This window comes from Suncus etruscus, chromosome 1 (genome assembly GCF_024139225.1).
Source record: "Suncus etruscus isolate mSunEtr1 chromosome 1, mSunEtr1.pri.cur, whole genome shotgun sequence".
Taxonomy (NCBI): Eukaryota; Metazoa; Chordata; class Mammalia; order Eulipotyphla; family Soricidae; genus Suncus; species Suncus etruscus.
Genome location: NC_064848.1, coordinates 15,475,114 through 15,488,024, shown reverse-complemented (window position 1 = coordinate 15,488,024; position 12,911 = coordinate 15,475,114). Strand labels below are relative to the sequence as shown.

Genomic DNA, 12,911 nt, shown 5'->3' with positions numbered 1-12,911 from the left:
GGGAGGCCCCAGGACAGTAGCTTGCTTGGTTGGTTGGTCCCTGGGTCTCTTCAACAAGAACTAACTCGGGCTGGCACTCTCAGGTCGGTGGTCCCAGTCTCTCTTGGGGTCTTTCCATCTGTCTGTCAGTCAACGATCAGAAACAAGCTTGGATAGTGAAAGATCGGGCGGAAATGTTGTCACCCTGATCCATGACTGCTGCAATTCGCTTTCTTCCCAGTGTGCTTGTGTTTCCGACACCTGCTCTTATCCTGGCCGGTCTGAAACCATCTTGTTTGCAGCTGCATACTACTCCCAAGGATGAACTAGTGGGTAGTCTTGGGCAGGGAGGAAAGTGAGTGAGCTCTGAGCAACATCTGCTTTCCATCTTTTCTCCGAGAGAGGCAGAGACTCAGAATACTAATAGTGGTGGTCGTAGGAGCTTCAGCGTTCTCTGGTTGACCTTGTCACACCCCCACCAGGTTTTCAAATCCTGGCCCAGTTGGCAGAGGAAAAACTTTTTTTTTAAGTCATATAACAGTATTTTATATATTTTTATGATTAAATAACATTCTATCGTATTATTATTTACTATGTTTGTTTATTCATCAGTTGATCAAAATTTATTTTATTTTTAAAAATTATATCTTTATTTAAGCACCTTCATTACAGACATGATTGTAGTTGGGTTTCAGCCATATAAAGAACACCCCCCTTCACCAATGCAACCAAGAAAAAACTTTTGATGAGAATTAAAGGAAGTTCAGCACATTTCTTAGCATCACCATTTGGATATTCCTGGCTATTAAAAATTTCAACATCCCAGGGCCGCAGATATAGCATGGTGGTAAGGCATTTGCCTCTTATGCAGCAGGTCAGTGGTTCAAATCCCAGTGTCCCATATGGTCCCCTGAGCCTGCCAGGAGCGATTTCTGAGAATAGAGCCAGGAGTAACCCCTGAGCACTGCTGGGTGTGACCCAGAAACCAAAAATAAAATAAAATAAAATAAATTCCAACATCCCTTGACTTAGTAGTAGTGAGTTTCTTCCTTGTATCCTTCGCCAGTGTTTCTGGCATAAGAGCATTTTCTTTTTTGTCGGGGTTGGGGGGGGGCACACCGGTGCCGCTCAGGGGTTACTTCTGGCTATGCACTCAGAAATTGCTCCTGGCTTGGAAGACCATCGGGGATGCCAGGAGATCGAACCGCCATCCTAGGTTAGTGCGTGCAAGGCAAACGCCCTATCGCTTGTGCCACAGCTCTGGTCCCTGTAAGAGTATTTTCATATTCATTTATAGGCTTTCAAAAAAATTCTAGATATTAATCTTTGATGCAATATAATTATGAGTATGATGGCAGTTAAAGTTTGCTCTCTTACTAAAATTTGTTTATTCAATGATAATTTTTTCTTCTTTTTTCTTTTTTATTCACGCTGGGAGTATTTTTGTTTGTTTGTTTTGGTTTTTTGGTGCCGAAACCCACGAACAAGGGAGTATTATTTTTTTAAATATTATATCTAGGGCCCGGAGAGATAGCACAGCAGCATTTGCCTTGCAAGCAGCCGATCCAGGACCAAAGGTGGTTGGTTCGAATCCCGGTGTCACATATGGTCCCCCGTGCCTGCCAGGAGCTATTTCTGAGCAGACAGCCAGGAGTAACCCCTGAGCAATGCCGGGTGTGGTCCAAAAACCAAAAAAAAATTTTTTTAACTTTTATTTTACATACAACTACAATCATATTTGTAATCACGATGTTTAAATAAAGATAATTTAAAAAAAACTTATTTTAACTTAAACTTATATCTTCTTATTCTTTTGGGTCACACCCAGAAATGCTCAGGGGTTGCTCCTGGCTCTGCACTCAGGAATTATTCTGAGGATGCTGGAGGTTGAACCCAGGTTGACCACATGCAAGGCAAATGCCCTACCTGCTGTACTATTGCTCTGGTCCCAGTTATATCTTTTTGTTTGTTTCTTTTTGGGTCACACCTGGCAGAGCTCAGAAGTTACTCCTGGCTCTGTGCTCAGAAATCGCTTCTGGCAGGCTCAGGGGACCATATGGGAAGCTGGGAATCAAACCGTTGTTCATATTGGGTTGGCCGCATGCAAGGCAAATGCCCTACTGCTGTGCTGTCACTCTGGCCCTATATCTTTTTAAGCTTTACAAAATAGATTTTTTAATTTTTTTTGTTTGTTTTTAACTACAGTTGGTGGTGCTCAGGGATCATTCCTGAAGGGATTGGGAACCATTTGTGGTTCAGGGGATTGAGCCTGGTTCAGCCCCATACAAAGCAAGCACCCTACCCACTGTACTATTGCTCTGGCCCCAGATCATTAATTTTTAGCAGTCTGTTTCATGTAAATCATATCCCTCCACCCATGGTGTGTTAGTTGAATATAAAACAAGTTACTCACTATTCCATGTGCTATTGTTTGCATAAATTTTATGTTTCTAAATGCTGAGATTCACATAATAATGTATTATTATGTATTGCTAGTTGTGCACATGGCAATCTCTCTTAATATTATTCATTATAATTGCATAGTTTATATTTAAGTTTCTTTTGGGGGGGAGCAAAGAGTACAGTGGGTAAGTTCTCTGCAGGTGATCTGGATTCACAGCACTCTTTATGGTTCCCTGAGTCCTCCCTGAGCACAGAGCCAGGAGTAAGCCCTGGTTTGGGTGTGGACCAAAAGCTAAAATAAATAAATAAATAAATAAAGTTTAAAATAAGTTTTTTTGGTTTGTGATTTTTCTTCTTTGTTTTTGTTTTTTGTTTTTTGGGATTTTGGTTTTTTGGTTTTTGGGCCACACCCAGAATTGCTCAGGGGTTACTCCTGGCTGTCTGCTCAGAAATAGCTCCTGGCAGGCACGGGGGACCATATGGGACACCGGGATTCGAACCAACCACCTTTGGTCCTGGATCGGCTGCTTGCAAGGCAAATGCCGCTGTGCTATCTCTCCGGGCCCTCTTCTTTGTTTGATTTCTTCTTTATCACAGTGCCATTGACATTTCTCCTTTTTATTCTAAAAAATATAGAAAGAGGGTCAGAGTGATAGAACGGTGGGTAGAGCACTTTTTGCTTTGCATGTAACCCACCGGTGTTTGAGTCTCAGAATCCCATATGGTCCTCAGCCCACCCAGAGTGATTCCTGAGCAGAGCCAGAACACTACTGGGTGGGTGTGGCCCTCAAACAAACAAAATTATATTAAATTCTATTGTTATAATGGTTAATGTTATACGTTTCATAAAAACGAGAAGTTGTGCTCGCCTCGGCAGCACATATACTAAAATTGGAACAATGCAGAGAAGATTAGCAAGGTCCCTGCACAAGTATGACACGCAAATTTATGAAGCAGTCTATATTTAAAAAAAAAAAAAAATCGAGGGGCCAGCGAGGTGGCGCTAGAGGTAAGGTGTCTGCCTTGCAAGCGCTAGCCAAGGAAGGACCACGGTTCGATCCCCGGCGTCCCATATGGTCCCCACAAGCCAGGGGCGGTTTCTGAGTGCTTAGCCAGGAGTAACCCCTGAGCATCAAACGGGTGTGGCCTGAAAAACCAAAAAAAAAAAAAAATCGAGTTTACAATTAAATGGAAAAATAACATGCATGGTATAAAATTTAGCTTCTTATCCAGTTGTAGTATTTTCACATCGTTGCATAGCTTCCAGCTCTGTGTGTGTGTGTGTGTGTGTGTGTGTGTGTGTGTATGGGTGTGGCCACACCCAGCTCTGGTCTTTCTTTTAGCACTCTTGAATTCTCTTTAATTTTTTGCCCCCCCCCAAAAAAAAGTTTTTTTAAATGTAAAAAATGGTGAAAATGCATTCCCATTACATGACTCCTACCCCCTTTGCTCCCTAGCAACACTTGGCTCACTAAAATGGAATCATAGTGTCTATTTCACTAGCATATTGTCCCAGGGTCATCTCTGCAATGGCAAGTGATCAGAATTGCTATTTTTTCTGTGGCTGAATAATATGCATTTAAAAAAAAAAAAAGCTCATTTGATTTTTTCACTCCTCTGACATTGTAATAATGTTGCAAATGCCTCCTGGGATTCCGCATGTGTGTCTACAAGAGATGCTGCTGAGTCGCCAGACCTCCCTCCCTCCCTCCCTCCCTCCCTCCCTCCCTTCCTCCCTCCCTCCTTTCCTTCCTCCCTCCCTCCTTTACTTCCTTCCTCCCTCCCTCCTTTCCTTCCTTCCTCCCTCCCTCCTTTCCTTCCTTCCTCCCTCCCTCCTTTCCTTCCTCCCTCCCTCCTTTCCTTCCTCCCTCCCTCCTTTCCTTCCTTCCTCCCTCCCTCCTTTCCTTCCTTCCTCCCTCCCTCCTTTCCTTCCTCCCTCCTTTCTTTCCTTCCTTCCTTCCTTCTTCCTTCCTGCCTTCTTTCCTGCCTTCCTCTTCCTTCCTTCCTTCCTTCCTTCCTTCCTTCCTTCCTTCCTTCCTTCCTTCCTTCCTTCCTTCCTTCCTTCCTTCCTTCCTTCCTCTCTCCCTTTCTTCCTCCCTCCCTCCTTCTTTCCTTTCTCCCTCCCTCCCTCCCTCCTTCCTTCCTTTCTTCCCACAATGTACCCCCAGCATGGATGCCACCAGCATTCCCAGAAACAATGCTCAGGAAGTTGCTTTCCTCTGTACCCATACCAGCATCTCTTCTGACTGGCTTCCCCCTAGTTATGAGGAATGTTACAGCATCTTTCATGTGCCTTTTAGCATTTTATATATATGAAATAACTATTCAAGTCCTTTGCCATTAATTACAATTTTTAATTGAGTTTCTGGGGCTTAAAATGTGTTTACATATGGGTTATTCATTCAATTATGATTTAAAATATTTTCTCCCATTATAGCACAACATTTTTTAATATAAATCTTTATTTAAGCACCATGATTACAAGCATGTTTGTAGTTGGGTTTTAGTCATAAATAGGATACGCCCCCTTCACCAGTACAACATTCCCATCACCAGTGCCTGTATCGCGACAGGCATTCTACTTCTCTCATTCTTTAACATTGTCATGCTAGTTGTTAGTGTAGTTATTTCCTTAACAGCATTCACCACTCTTTGTGGTGAGCTTCAAATTGTGAGCCAGTCCTTCTGGCCCTCCCAGCCCTTAACTCTATTGTCTCTGGGCCTTATTACAGTAATGTCTTTAATTTTTCTTAAAATCCATGGATGAGTGATACTATTCTGTGTCTATCTCCTTCTGACTTATTTCACTCAGCATAATAGATTCCATGTACATCCATGTATAAGAAAATTTCATGGGCCCGGAGAGATAGCACAGTGGTGTTTGCCTTGCAAGCAGCCGATCCAGGACCAAAGGTGGTTGGTTCGAATCCCGGTGTCCCATATGGTCCCCTGTGCCTGCCAGGAGCTATTTCTGAGCAGACAGCCAGGAGTAACCCTTGAGCAATGTCGGGTGTGGCTCAAAACCCCCCTCCCAAAATAAAATAAAATAAAGAAAATTTCATGACTTCATCTTTCCTGATGGCTGCATAATATTCCATTGTGTATATGTACCACAGTTTCTTTAACCATTCATCTGTTGAGGGGCATCTTGGTTGTTTCCAGAGTCTGGTTGTTGTAAATCGCGCTGCAATGAATATAGGTGTGAGGAAGGGGTTTTTGTATTGTATTTTTGTGTTCCTAGGATATATCCTTAAGAGTGGAATAGCTGGATCAAATGGGAGCTCAATTTCCAGTTTTTTGAGGAATCTCCATATTGTTTCCCATAATGGCTGGACTAGATGGCATTCCCACCAGCAGTGAAAAAGAGTTCCTTTCTCTCCACATCCCCACCAGCACTGATTGTTCTTTGTGATGTGTGCCAGTTAGTCTCTGTGGTATGAGATGGTACCTCATTGTAGTTTTGATTTTCATCTCCCTGATGATTAGTGATGTGGAGCATTTTTTCATGTGTCTTTTGGCCATTTGTATTTCTTCTTTGAAGAAATGTCTGTTCATTTCTTCTCCCCATTTTTTGATGGAGCTATATATTTTTTTCTAGCATAAATTTTTTATTCAAACAAACTATTCTATCCCAATTGAATTGTCTGACACCTTTTTGTTAAATATTGACACTTGGCACCTTTAATATAAGTTTATTTCGATCCTATTTCACTAGTCTATATGTCCGTCTTTATGCTAGTACCATTCTGTTTTAAGTACTGTAGTTTTGTAGTAAATTTTGAAATCAGGAAGTCCTCTATGTTTTTTCTTCTTTTATAGAATTATTTTGTGATTTTGGGGGGGGTCATGAACTTCCATATTAATTTTAGAATAAGTTTTGCCAATTTCTCCAAATAAATCAGCCAGGATGTTGGTGGGACCCAGAAGTAAACAAATCAGCTAATATCTCTCTAAAAGAAGGGGCTGGAGTGGTGGCGCAAAGATACCAACATCAATTAATCTATAATCATTCTTTTGAGATGACTATAAATGAGAAATTCAGTATTAGTAATTTGGTATTTCTTGCTACTAAATGTATAATTAAAAGTTTAACCATTAGAATAATTAAATAGCTTGTAGGGTACTTATCTGAGACCCACCCATTTCTGGGAGGGGTCTTGGGAACCGGATAATAGGTGTGACTTTACCTGCAAGACCCGGCCCATTCCTGGGAGGGGTCTTGGAATAGGTAAATAAACCCGGAAGCCAGGGGATTAAGGGTCTTTGCCTTTTGGCCCTGCTGGGCGCTCTGAGGATGATGGCTGAAACAGTTTAGACGCAGGGTAGCCTGGAATGGCTGAATGCTTAAAAGGTTATGAGATAGGCCACACACACGTGGTGGCTAGGGCATGAATAAAGCTGATGGTTCCTAATGCCTGCCTGTGAGTGAGTCTTGATTACGCCGATTACCTGGGCCTGGAACCCGCCGGCTGCATGGGGGTTGCTGAGCCACGTGGCCTGGGATGGCAGACAGAGAAATCCACCTCCATCCATCGCCATCCAGCCCCATCGTTATTTATGTACCACAACAATAGCTGAATTGAATTGACTTCTAGAATGTGTTAAAAGGAAAAATTATAGCTTCTATATCATATCTTTACCATGTGAATTGAGTATGAATTTGCTTCTATAATTATATATGCTCTTGGTATAGTTCTTCCATTGCCTTACAACTTAATATTTGACACTTTAAAATTAAACGATTAGGGAGTTTACCTTGCACGCAGTCAATCAGGGTTTCCTGGTATTCTATTTGGTCTCCTAAGCATTCCTGAGCATAGAGCTAGGAGTAACACCTGAGCACAGCTGGGTAGAGCCCCCAAACAAACAAAAAATAAAATATTCTGTATCAAGCTGAAAAATTTGTCATGAATTCATTTTTTATAAATTAAAATTAACTCTTAAAATTTTTGGAAAATTAAAAATAGAAAAAAGTAAATTTAAAATAGAAGTTTCATATGATCTTGCAATTCTACTTCTGGGTATTAATTTGGAGAACATAAAAAACATTAAAGACTGAAGCAGTAGTACATTGGGGAGGGCCATCCTAGGTTTGATCCCTAGCACCACATATGATCCCCTGGGCACTGTCAGGAGTGATTCCTGAGCTTAGAGCTAGAAATAAGCTCTTAGTACCACTAGGTGTCACAAAAACAAAACAAAAGGAAACAAACCAAAAAAACACAAACCACTACATGCATCTCAGTACTGATTATAGTGTTATTTATAAAAGCTAAAATTTAGGGCCGGAGAGAAAGCACAGTGGCATTTGCCTTGCAAGCAGCCGATCCAGGACCAAAGGTGGTTGGTTCGAATCCCGGTGTCCCATATGGTCCCCCGTGCCTACCAGGAGCTATTTCTGAGCAGACAGCCAGGAGTAACTCCTGAGCAACGCCAGGTGTGGCCCAAAAACCAAAACCAAAACAAAAACAAAAAAACAAACAAAGAAACAAACAAAAAGCTAAAATTTGGAAGCCACTTATATTTCTAGCAATACCAAATTAGATATGGGATCAAAGCAATAGTACAGTGGAGAGGCCATTTGCTTGGACATAATCAACCTGGATTTGATGCCTGTTACCCCCTATGATACTTTGCACTTCACCAGGATTGATCTCAAAATGTAAAGTCAGGAGAAAGTCCTGAGTATCTCAGGGTGTGCTCTCATAAAATAGATTGGATAAATAAGTGTGATATATGGCTTGTACACAAGAGCCCTGAATTTGATCCCTGAGCACTGTTGGAAGTAATGTTTTTGAGTGGGGTTCAAAAATCAAAAGAAGAAGAAAAAAATCAAAAGAAGAAAAATACGGGGCCAGAGAGATAGCACAGCGGTAGGGTGTTTGCCTTGCACGCAGCGGACCCAGGACAGATGGTGGTTTGAATCCCCGCATGCCATATGGTCTCCTGAGCCAGCCAGGAGCGATTACTGAGCTTAGAGCTAGGAGTAACCCCTGAGCGCCACCAGGTGTGAGCCAAAAAAGGAGGAAGAGGAGGAGGGGGAGGAAGGGAGGAGGAAGGACTCATACTGAATTCTTTTCATTCATGTGTGTGATATAAAGGCAAAAAGTGGGCCCGGAGAGATAGCACAGTGGTGTTTGCCTTGCAAGCAGCCGATCCAGGACCAAAGGTGGTTGGTTCGAATCCCGGTGTCCCATATGGTCCCCCGTGCCTGCCAGGAGCTATTTCTGAGCAGACAGCCAGGAGAAACCCCTGAGCACCGCCGGGTGTGGCCCAAAAACCAATAAATAAATAAATAAATAAATAAATAAATAAATAAATAAAGGCAAAAAGTTTTGTTTTATTTTTTGGGTCACACCGGCAGCACTCAGGAGTTACTCCTGCCTCTATGCTCAGAAATCACCCCTGGCAGGCATGGGGACGATATGGGATGCCGGAATTAAAGCCTTCTACATGCAAAGCAAACGCCCACCTCCATGCTATCTCTCTGGCCCATGGATGACATCTTACTGTTGGCTCAGACACAAGGAATCACAATGTATTTATGAATTTGTCCTCAGCTGTTTGCAGGGTGCTGGTTTAACAGTAGCCACAGGGGGGAAATCCAGACTTAACCTTCACTGCAATATTTGGGCTTTATGTTGTAGCATACTTTAGTGCATCCCCAAAAGATTTCTATTTATCAGAAAAATCTAAGAATTCTTAATGACTTTCAACTTTTTTTTCTTTTTTTTTTTTTTTTGGTTTTTGGGCCACACCCAGCAGTGCTCAGGGATTACTCCTGGCTGTCTGTTCAGAAATAGCTCCTGGCAGGCACGGGGGACCATATGGGACACCGGGATTCGAACCAACCACCTTTGGTCCTGGATCGGCTGCTTGCAAGGCAAACACCGCTGTGCTATCTCTTCGGGCCCGACTTTCAAAAACTCTTAGGTGATATAAATTGGATCCTTCCCTCCTTTGGGATTCCAAACTAAGAACTCAGCAACTTATTTAATACTTTAGAAGGTAATCCAAATTTTTTGTTGTTTTGGGTCTCACTGATGGTGCTCAGGAGTTACTCCTATCTCTGTGCTTAGGAATCATTCCTGGATGGCTCGGAGACCATATAGGATGTCGGCATTCGAACTGCTGTCTGTCCTGGGTTGGCTGCTTGCAAGGCAAATGCCCTACTGCTGTGCTATCTCTCTGGCCCCTAATCCAGATTTAAATAGCTCCAGGTGTTTAACACAAAAGACCCAACAGAAATTAGAATTTTTTCATGGATCAGCTCCAAAAGTCCTATCATTTCAGGTACATACCTGTAGAGAAGGTGAGGCTTTTAATTTTTGCAACCCCTCTTTCCCCTATGGTGCTTTTGCTCAGCTGCCTGGGCCTCTAGAATGGGTTTATTTACACAAAAAGCAACCTCCAAAAACCAAAACCAAAAAAAAAAAAAAAAAAAAAAAAGAATCAAATTCATCGGGGCCGGGCGGTGGCGCTGGAGGTAAGGTGCCTGCCTTGCCTGCGCTAACCTAGGACGGACCGCGGTTCGATCCCCCGGCGTCCCATATGGTCCCCCAAGAAGCCAGGAGCAACTTCTGAGCGCATAGCCAGGAGTAACCCCTGAGCCTCACAGGGTGTGGCCCAAAAACCAAAAAAAAAAAAAAAGCAACCTCACATGATTTTACCCTATTTGTAATTAACCTCTGCTCTTATCATCAAGGTAAGGCTCAGAAAAATTTCCTTGTTAGGTTTTGATTATGATATAATAGTGCTACTGACTATAAAAAAAGAAATGGAATGTATATTACTTCTTAGTGAGCATTATTTGATTATTCAGGAGAAGGTTCCTACCATTATCCTGCTGGAAAGGCCTGGGCCTTCTTTAAGAGGACACATGTTGTGGTCTCATCTATTATCTGCTCCTTCCCTATACCTGATGTCTCTTTTACATTGATGATCGTCATCAGGAAAAGGCAGTATTAATGGTCCTTCTCTGACCACAACATACAAATTACAAGTCTACTCAACAAGTGGTACTTGATATTTTAAATTACTTATTATCTCATGTTTAAGAGCTGTACAACATAGTAAACAATACAGCTTACATAGTATGATTGTTCCCAGGCATAATAAGTGCCTCTTTAAATGCTGATAACCAGGTTGTTCAAGATTTGTTGCAGCAAGTACAAGCCCTTCTGAAAAAACGTTCTGAGCCAATATTTATCAGTCACATAAGAGCCCACTCTGGCCTCCCAGGGCCAATGGCTTTAGGGAATGAAACTGCTGACTGTCTGACTATGCCAATATTTAAGTAGCCTGCAGAAGAACATGCAGTGCTTTATACAAATGTTTGTTGTTTGCATGTCAACTATCATATTCCATGGATGCAAGCCAGACAAGTAGTCAATACATGTACCATTTCTGCACCATTGAATAAAAGATTACATATAGCTGGGGCCAAGTAAGTTATGATGAAGTTTACAGAGTAGTGAATTGTGGCAAATGGATTCTACACATGTTGACTTTTTCCCAAAGAAACCCTATCTTCATTTGGTGGTAGATACATATTCCCATTTTATATGGGGAGTTCCAATGAATAAGCTAAAGCAGTTTGCACCTTCATGCTTCAGTGTTTTTCTGTTATAGGTGTCTCTCAATCTGTAAAGATAGACAGTGGCTCAGTCTATACCAGTAAAACTTTTCAATCATTTTGTAAGGAATAGAAAATCAAACATAGTATTGGCATCCCATATAATCTGCAAGGACAAGCCATAGCTGAAAGCTCACACAACTTTCAAAACTCAACTATTAAAATACAGAAAAATAGGCACAACCCCCATGGACATTTTATCCTTAACATTATTTTCACTAAAATTCTTAAACTTACCCCAAGGAAAGCCTGATACAGCTGCAGAAAAACACCTTAAAGAAGATGTTTCTGTACGAAAAACAATTACTTCACCTATTTGGGTAAAAATGGATAATAAATGGATTGCTGGTAATCTCATTCGAGGAAAAAGATATGCTTATGTTTCTACAAATGGCAATCCTGCCAAGAAACTTTGGATCGGGCCCGGAGAGATAGCACAGCGGCGTTTGCCTTGCAAGCAGCTGATCCAGGACCAAAGGTGGTTGGTTCGAATCCCGGTGTCCCATATAGTCCCCCGTGCCTGCCAGGAGCCATTTCTGAGCAGACAGCCAGGAGTAACCCCTGAGCACCGCCGGGTGTGGCCCAAAAACCAAAAAAAAAAAAAAAAAGAAACTTTGGGTCCCACTACTCCTTGTTCAAAACAGAATTCTGACAAATGAAATAATTTAGATACAAATACATGATTGGAGTGCCAACTTTCCCTCAGAACCAATACAGATTATTCAAAACAATGTGATCAGAAAACAAACTGTGTCCTCAACAGGTAACTTGGATAATCAGCTGACACCACACTATGAGGCAGAGACTATTGGGAGTGGAAATGACCAGTTCCAGAATCTGGATGCTATAAATGAGGCATGGCTTTGCTCTTACTGGACTTCATAATTTAGGAAACACTTGTTACATGAACTCAGTACTAAAATGCCTGTATAATATTCTCAGTTTGGGGCCAGAGAGGTGGTGCTAGAGGTAAGGTGTCTGCCTTGCAAGCACTAACCAGGTGTCCCATATGATCCCCCCAAGCCAGGGACAATTTCTGAGCGCTTAGCCAGAAATAACCCCTGAGCAGTAAACGGGTGTGACCCAAAACAAACAAACAAACAAAAAAAAAAGATTCTCAGTTTGACTGTTTACTTTTACCAGAACCATTATAAGAAGGACATTAACAGATCAAATCCGTTGGGACCTAATGGCAAGGTGGCAGAAGAGTTTGGTAAGATTATAAAAGCTGTTTGGACAGGACAGAACAGATATATCAACCCAAAAGACTTTAAGATGACCATTGGAAAGATAATCAATTTTCAGGAGCCAGTCAACAGGAACTACATGAACTACTTCTATTCTTTTTTTTTTTGTTAGTTTGTTTTTGTTTTTTTTTTTGGTCACACCCAGCAGTGCTCAGGGGTTACTCGTGGCTCCACACTCAGAAATTGCTCCTGCAGGCTTGGGGGACCATATGGGACACTGGGATTTGAACCAATGACCTTCTGCATGAAAATCAAACACCTTACCTCCATGCTATCTCTCCAGCCCCACTACTTCTATTCTTGATGGAAGGTCTTCATCAACATTTGAACGAAGTTGATATGCAGAATAGACATATAGAAGAAAATAGAGATATCTTGACTCAAAAGCTCTAAAACAAGCTTTGCAGTGACACAAGCAGTTTAATGAGTCTATTATTTCTACACTTTTCCAAGGCCAGCTTAAATCTACAATTCCATACCTCATCTGCCAACAAGAATCTCAGCAATCATATGTCTTTACTCATTTATCCTTGTCTTTGACATCTACAGATAGATGCACATTGCAAGCTTGCCTTAAAGTGTATTTTTAGGCCAGAGTGATAGCACAGTGATAGGTTGTTTGCCTTGCATGTGACCAACTCAGGATA

The 12,911-nt window shown here is 41.8% G+C and overlaps 1 non-coding gene across 1 annotated transcript; it reads left to right on the top strand.

Moving 5' to 3' along the window:
* Positions 1 to 3,243: 3,243 nt before the first annotated feature.
* On the top strand, positions 3,244 to 3,350 carry LOC126027291 (U6 spliceosomal RNA). The gene has a single exon (XR_007502240.1). It is a non-coding gene; the product is annotated as a U6 spliceosomal RNA (small nuclear RNA).
* The last annotated feature ends 9,561 nt before the right edge of the window (positions 3,351 to 12,911 follow it).